The following is a 7,031-nucleotide window of genomic DNA, read 5'->3' as shown; positions in this document are numbered from 1 at the left end:
GAGCCGAGACTTCGGGGTGTTTTTCTCGCCCTCAGATAATTTGTATATAGTGAAAGCACAGGTGAAGTCTTGCCACACTGAATATTTGGAACCTTGTAGCATTTATAGCCCCAGTTCACAAGCAGGTAGTTTATTTTTAATTTATTATTTTTTTTTTATTGAGGGATAATTGCTGTTTTCTGTCAAACCTCAACATGACTCAGCCATAGGGATACATACAGACCCTCCCTTTAGAACCTCCCTCCCAGCTGCCTCCCCACCCCACCCGTCTAGGTTGACGCAGAGCCCTTTTTAGTTTCCCGAGCCAGACAGCACATTCCCATTGGCTATCTATTTTACACATAGGAGACCTGGGAAGTTGTTCCAGATTGTCTCCTATGGTCAACAGCAGCCTGTTGATAAACCGTCTGGCATTCTGATAAAAGTTTACCTCTTTTTTTCCCTAGTAGATATGGAACCAGAGGGTTTATCGACAGGCTGTTGTTGACCATAGGAGACAATCTGGAACAACTTCCCAGTCTCCTGTTATAACCCTTCGGGTTTTAGCTCCTCAGCAGATGTGGAAAAGGCACCCTTCCCCCAGCCAACATGGTAGGGCTTGGCAGGCAGAGCGCCTGCTGAGCTTCGGTGCCCGCCATGTCGCTCCTCCGAGGCTTTCCTGCTGTGACTCACCCGCAGACTGGTGGCTGTGATCAGCAACAGACGGAGGAGCGACTAGCCACTCTGGTTTGCGTTGCTGGATTTCCTATTTTTGCCGAAATGACGTCTTTTTAGACTCGAGGGTTATGATGGTTAATTTTATTTGTTAACTTGCCTGGATCATAGGGTGCCCAGATATTTGGCTGAACGTTATTTTTAGGTATGTTTGTGATTGTGTGTCTCGATGAAATGAGCGTTTAAATCAGTAGACGGAATAAAGCAGATTTTCCTCCCCAGTGCAGGTGGACATCATCCAGTGAGGGCATGATCAGAACAAGAAGATGGAGGAGGGGAGAATTCTCTCAGTCTCGATTTCTTTCTCTTTCCCCCTCCCTCCCCCTCACCTTCTCTCCCTAACCACTTGAGCTGGGACATTGACCTTCTCCTGCCCTCAGACGGGACTCACGGCACTAAGGCGCCTGGTTCTCAGGCCTTCAGACTTGGACTGAAACTACCCCATGGACTCTCCCGTGACCCTGGCTTGCAGATGGCATTGTGAGACTTCTCAGCCTCCACAAACATGTCAGTCAGTTCCTTATTTTACACACACACACACACACACACACACATTCTATTTCTCTGGAGAACCCTAGTACAAGAGTCAATAATGAATAAAATTTTTTGATTTCTCACAAATACGTTAAGAAGTTTTCTTGACCAAAAGATGTTTATTCTCAGCAGAATCGCTTTTTTAAAATCTGATTTTCCACATCACTTCCCTCTCTTTAAACCACATTGTTGTAATCTTCCCATCCCTTTTGATTCAGGCTGCATTTCTACAGTGCGCCTCAGTGCTCTTAAGGCTCTTCTGGAAATTCCAGTTTATTCATACCCATCCTCAAAGGGATGTTCTCTAGAGAAGGGTCAAGGAATAGAAAGTTTGACTTAGTCACTTTAAAAATGGGTCGCATGTCTGAAACTGTTAACTCAAGAGTTCCTGCACATTTTATTTTTTTAATTAATTTATTTCTTTTTCTTTTTTTTTTTATTGTAGTGGTTTTTACCATACATTGACATGAATCAGCCATGGATTTACATGTGTTCCCCATCCCAATCCCCCCTCCCACCTCCCTCCCCATCCCATCCCTCTGGGTCTTCCCAGTGTACATTTTAAATAAAGAGATTTTGAGGTGATTAAAGATAGGATATAGATTCCATATAAACATTGTATATTTGATTTATTCATCCATTAGTTGAGTGTCAGATCCTAGCTAGGTGCTTTGGAGAAAACAGAGAAGATTAAATGGTTACACGTGTAATCCAAGTTCTTACAGTTTAATGACATAGACAAATATAAGCATTATGATATATGATGTTGTTGTACAGTTACTGTTGGCCCAATTCTTTGCAACCTCATGGGTTGTAGCCAGGCTCTTGTCCTCCACTATCTTCCAGAGTTTGCTCAGATTCATGACACAAGATACAGTGGGTCTAATAAGCAAGTTATAAAGGAGAGCTGTTTTCTGGTTAGTAGGACTTGGGAAAGCTCAATGGAAGTGACTTTTGAACAAAGGTTGGATTAAGAATCGGATGACAGGGAAGGATTACAGGCCAACGCTGTGGCAAAGCACAGATGGAAGGGTAGGGGGGTTGGTATGTGGTCTGATTTAACCAAAGCATAGGGTATTGTGAGAATTTATTGACAGAGTGGCTACTATGTGCATGCATTGCTTCTAATGTGCAAACACTAAAAGACAGGCATCGCTATTCCCTTAGCAGATGAAAAGATCGTCATCTCAGAGAAGTTAAGTAACTGTCCATAGTTATGTAGCTGTAAGCCGTGATGTTAGGAGTCAGATGCAGGTCTAGATGACTCAAAAGCCTGTGTTCTTTCTGCTCTACTACTACTGTCCTTAACTTGTGTGTGTAGGGGAGAAAATGCGGAATTGTACTTCATTCATGGGGTAATAGAAGGGAGGCATAGGCAAGAAAAAGAAAACGCTCTGATTGAAGAGGCCTTGTTGATAGCATATTTTTTCTGGTAAGGCATGCTCATATATAGATGGCATTATAAAAATGATGGTGATGACAACATGTAGGTGTCATTTGCTGAATGCCAAAAATAGGTAAAAAATTATATCATCAGTGATGCTCACAACTGTAGGTATCACGGTCGTGCAGTTTGTTACCTGATGTAGTGGAAAGAGCAGAGGTACAGAGCCCAAAAGAACTTGGTTCCAATTCTGCTTTTCTAGTTATTGAACTCTAGGCAGTTTATTATTTATGAACTTTGATATCCTCATCTGTAAAATAGGTATACATACTTATGTCATGGAGTTGTAAATGTTAGAAAAAGCTTTTTTAAATCTTAGTGCATTTTATAACAAAAGCAGAAGAGTTAGATAATAAAAGTGAAAATTCTGCTGTAGAAGCAAGAGTACCTCTGAGTATGTCTAAATGAAAAACATAATAGTGTGACAAAAATATGAATAGTCATAGTACCAAAATTTAGTCTACCTTAATAAAGGCTGCTCTTTTATTTACAAAAAGAATTATTTACTAGAGTAGGCAGCTGAGGATATGACTATGAATTTAAATATATTCTGAGAATGGAGAGGATTTAAATTCATGTATATAAAGCAAAATACACCTAAACATTATTGTTGTAGAACCTCATAAAAGATACAACTCATTCTTACTATCCATGAAAAAGCATATGAAATATGCTTTTACATCCATTGTATTAATGCTTCTCTGTCTAGATTTTTTAATGACCATTTTTAATTCTTTTTGAGAAGAAATTCAGTACATCAAAAATAGGTCATGCTGTGCATGGATTTCTTTTCCTAGCTTGATGTGTGCTTACATAGTAGATTGAGAATTGAATCTTCTCAGAATGAAAAATGGATGCTTCTGACATTCATATAAAGCATCAGAAAATTGTAAATATATTTATTGACAGTATTGCTGCAATTGTTTTGAATGTAATAATAGTCTTGCAAAGAATGCCCATCTAGAAGGCTTTGTTTTTGTTAATAGACTCTTGTAATTGAGACTCTTGTGTGGAAACCTCCCAAAAGGAAATCCTATAATTGGGGAAAGCAGGGAGGGAATATACAGCATTCCAGATAATTTCACCTTCTTGAAGCCTTAGCGGTTGGTGTTTTAATTGATTTCTTGCCCCAAGTCAGGACACTGGACCTCGATTAATGTATCTAAAGAAATATTAGGAACAACTTTTAAACATATACAATTAGTAGAGTCTTTAGGATGTATTTATGTTATTTTTGTAAAGTGTAACTATTACTGGAAAATACTGTGAAGGACCCCATTGAACTATCAATAGCCTTACTAGATTTGTAAGCAGAAAAAATAATCCCCAAACTGGGAAAGTATTTTCTCCAGAGGGTTCTTTTCAGGACACTAGGGCAGAGTGCTGAAAAATAAGTCCATCCTGCAAAATATTCTGTCAGTCTTTCCCTAGAGTAAGCTGGGTACAAGGTATAGTTTTAAAAGTTGAGTAAATGCTTGCAATGAACTGATTAGTCTATCCCTGCCTTGCAATCTAAATCTGAGTAATTTATTTCAACATAGGAATATGTAAATACTATGATACCATTCATTTCTCTTATATTCTTAATATCCAGGTATTCCCAAGTCGTAACAAAATTTATGCATCATAACTTTAGAATTTACCTTATTTTAGGGATGTGTCCTGTGTAAGTGGCCATAAGTTTAGATGCATAAAATGTACAAAAATGGCTGCTATGACATTATTTATAAGAATGATGCTATCATGAAATCCTAATAATAGCAGAGTGCTCAAAAGTGTTAGGCTAGATTCAGAAGTTGGAATAACATGCAGCCATTAAAAATGGAGTTTTTGAAGACTAAAGATATTAGAAAATTCTTGGAATTTGATGTAAGAATTATAATTACAATTATGTATATAATATCTAGCCAGATATGAAAATATCAACACATCAAGCATTAAAATTATTAGAAGGAAATACTTCAAATATAACTGATTATTTGGGGGCACTGGGATTTTGAGGGATTTGTTTTCTTCCTTGTTATTTAATTGATTAATGTCACAGGCCTTTATTAAAACCTAACATGTGGTAGGCACTATACTAGAGAGCTGTTCATTCAATAGTGAGCAAAAATAAAATAGCCCCTGTCATCATTATGCTTCTAATACAGTGGAGAAGACATATTAATTTTTAAAAAACCTGAGTTAAGTATAAAACTACAACTGGGATAAGTGCTAAGAAGGAAGGAGACTGTGAGCACCTATGACAGGGAGCCTAGCTTAATTTGGGGTTTAATTCACTGCAGAATTGACAAGTGCATGAAAGCCCGATGTGTGGGTAGGAGATTTTAGCAGGTGCGTGCGGGGGGAGGACTGGGAGTGTTCCTTCGCACAGCAGAAGCCCTGTGGTAGGATGGGGGCTGAGTGTGGTGTTACGGGAAGAGGGGTTAGGGAACATAATATAGTATTTGTGTTTTAAAATTTTCATTCTCTTCTGCAGTGCAGAAAAGAGATTAGAAGGAGGAGAAGCACAGTCAGGGAACCTAGCCAGGGCATTATGGCAGCAGTATAGGTCAGTGGTGATAGTACTTTGGATTAAGGAGGTGAAGGTGGAGACATGGCATCAAAGGGATGGAATCATAACACATTTAGGGGGTAACCATGCAGTGGACTTGATGATGGATTATACATGGAGATGAAGGAGCAGGGAAGACTGAAGAGGACTCCTAGGTTTCCAGTCTGAGCAACTATTTGGAAGGTGGTGCCAGTCATTTCAGCGAGTGATCCCGAGGTCCTGAGGAATTCTGTAGGTTGTCAGGTAGAGGGTGGTTGGGTAGAACTCATTTCAAGTTGCCGCTATGAATCCATGGTGACGTTCGTCGGCCCTGATGGTGGACTTTCTCCAAAAGCCGGGCTCGGTCACTCAGGGAAGGAAGGTGGGACTCACCTCCAGAGGTGGGATTTGGCTCCACCAGTGAGGAGCAAGTGAGTTTAGCACATGGGCGGGAATTTTTCAGTGATGATGGACCGAGAAACCGATGCTGAATGCACATGTTTTAAAAAAATAAAATAAAATGAGAAGGCTCGGGGAACCTTGTGCGTGGCGAATTGGGGGTGATCGCGGGGTACCTTCACCGCGGGTGTGATCGGCGGTGGTCTTCCCAGCCACTAAGGGCTTCCGCGGCGCCCCTGTGGGAATTGGGCACCGATGGAGAGGCAGTGTCACCGCTGTAAGCATCGCAGCCCTTCGGATTGCAGGGGGGAGCTGATTTCCACCTTCGCCTGCGGTCTGCTGTGGCTGCAGGCCAAGGAAGATTCCTGGGGCTCCGTCACCGGTGGAGCGCTGACCCGGGCGGTGCTGGCGCCCCACAGTGGCACCTTGGACATGGTGGGCTAGGCGATGATGGGGGGCGTCTTTCTGACCCTCATCCTTCTCACGCGCCACCCCACCCATCGGTTCCGCAATGCACCCCCATTCCTGGAGGACCCCAGCCAGCTGCCCGCTAAGGAGGGTGCCCCGGCCCTAGGCTACCCCAGTTGCCAGCAGTACCTCTGAGGACGTGACCCCGTATCACCGCCACCGCGGGCGCTCCTCCTTCGTCCCCTCCCCGGTGATCTGCCTTGAAGGGAGGGCTGGCTCCCAGGTGGCGCATGGAACCTCCAGAGGGGAATTCTATTTGCTGCCTAATCCCAGGGCACCCCAGCTGCCCTGATGGGTCGGTCCCTTTTCTCTCAGGGCACCCCAACCCCCACTCATAGATGTAACAGGCTCTCACCCCAGCCCCTTTGCACGGCGCTCTGATGAGCATTTAAAGCCAGTTTTGAAAAAAGAGAGAACGCTCCTAATGTGCTCCTGATGTATTGACACTAAACAGAGGGTTCAGTGACTTATGTTTCCAAAATGTTGAAGATTGACCATAATTTGGAATAATTGAATAAGCAAGCTCTAAATGTGGAAGTTTTGTCAAAAGATGGAGTTCTTGAATAAGTGCCTTTAGATAAGAAATAGTTATAGGTGACTAAAAGATCTTTTCTACACTTTGTAGTATTTTTGATGGCTCTTTAATATGTACATCTTGCTATTGTAATCATAAAATAGGTATAAAACAAAAGACATCCTCATTTTGCTTTCAGTTGAGGTCAATATTTTGAAACTGCTAAATGAATGAAGGGAAGTCTAGAGAGAAAGAGTAAATAGTGAATAAAAAACCTTGGGTTTAAGTGTAATTAAACCAACAGTAAACATTTTCTTAGTTCCTGAAATCCATTTGAGATTTTATATCCCATTCACTAGGACAATTGTCCTTAAGAACCTAACTGCAACCTTAGTGTTCTGTTAGCTTAGGAACTAACCTAACTG

The 7,031-nt window shown here is 41.6% G+C and overlaps 1 pseudogene; it reads left to right on the top strand.

The window, feature by feature from the left end:
- Positions 1-636: 636 nt before the first annotated feature.
- Positions 637-6,227, top strand: LOC122439428 (annotated as a pseudogene).
- Positions 6,228-7,031: the final 804 nt, after the last annotated feature.

Source organism: Cervus canadensis, chromosome 4 (assembly GCF_019320065.1).
Source record: "Cervus canadensis isolate Bull #8, Minnesota chromosome 4, ASM1932006v1, whole genome shotgun sequence".
Classification (NCBI taxonomy): domain Eukaryota; kingdom Metazoa; phylum Chordata; class Mammalia; order Artiodactyla; family Cervidae; genus Cervus; species Cervus canadensis.
This window is presented reverse-complemented; position numbering and strand designations above follow the sequence as displayed.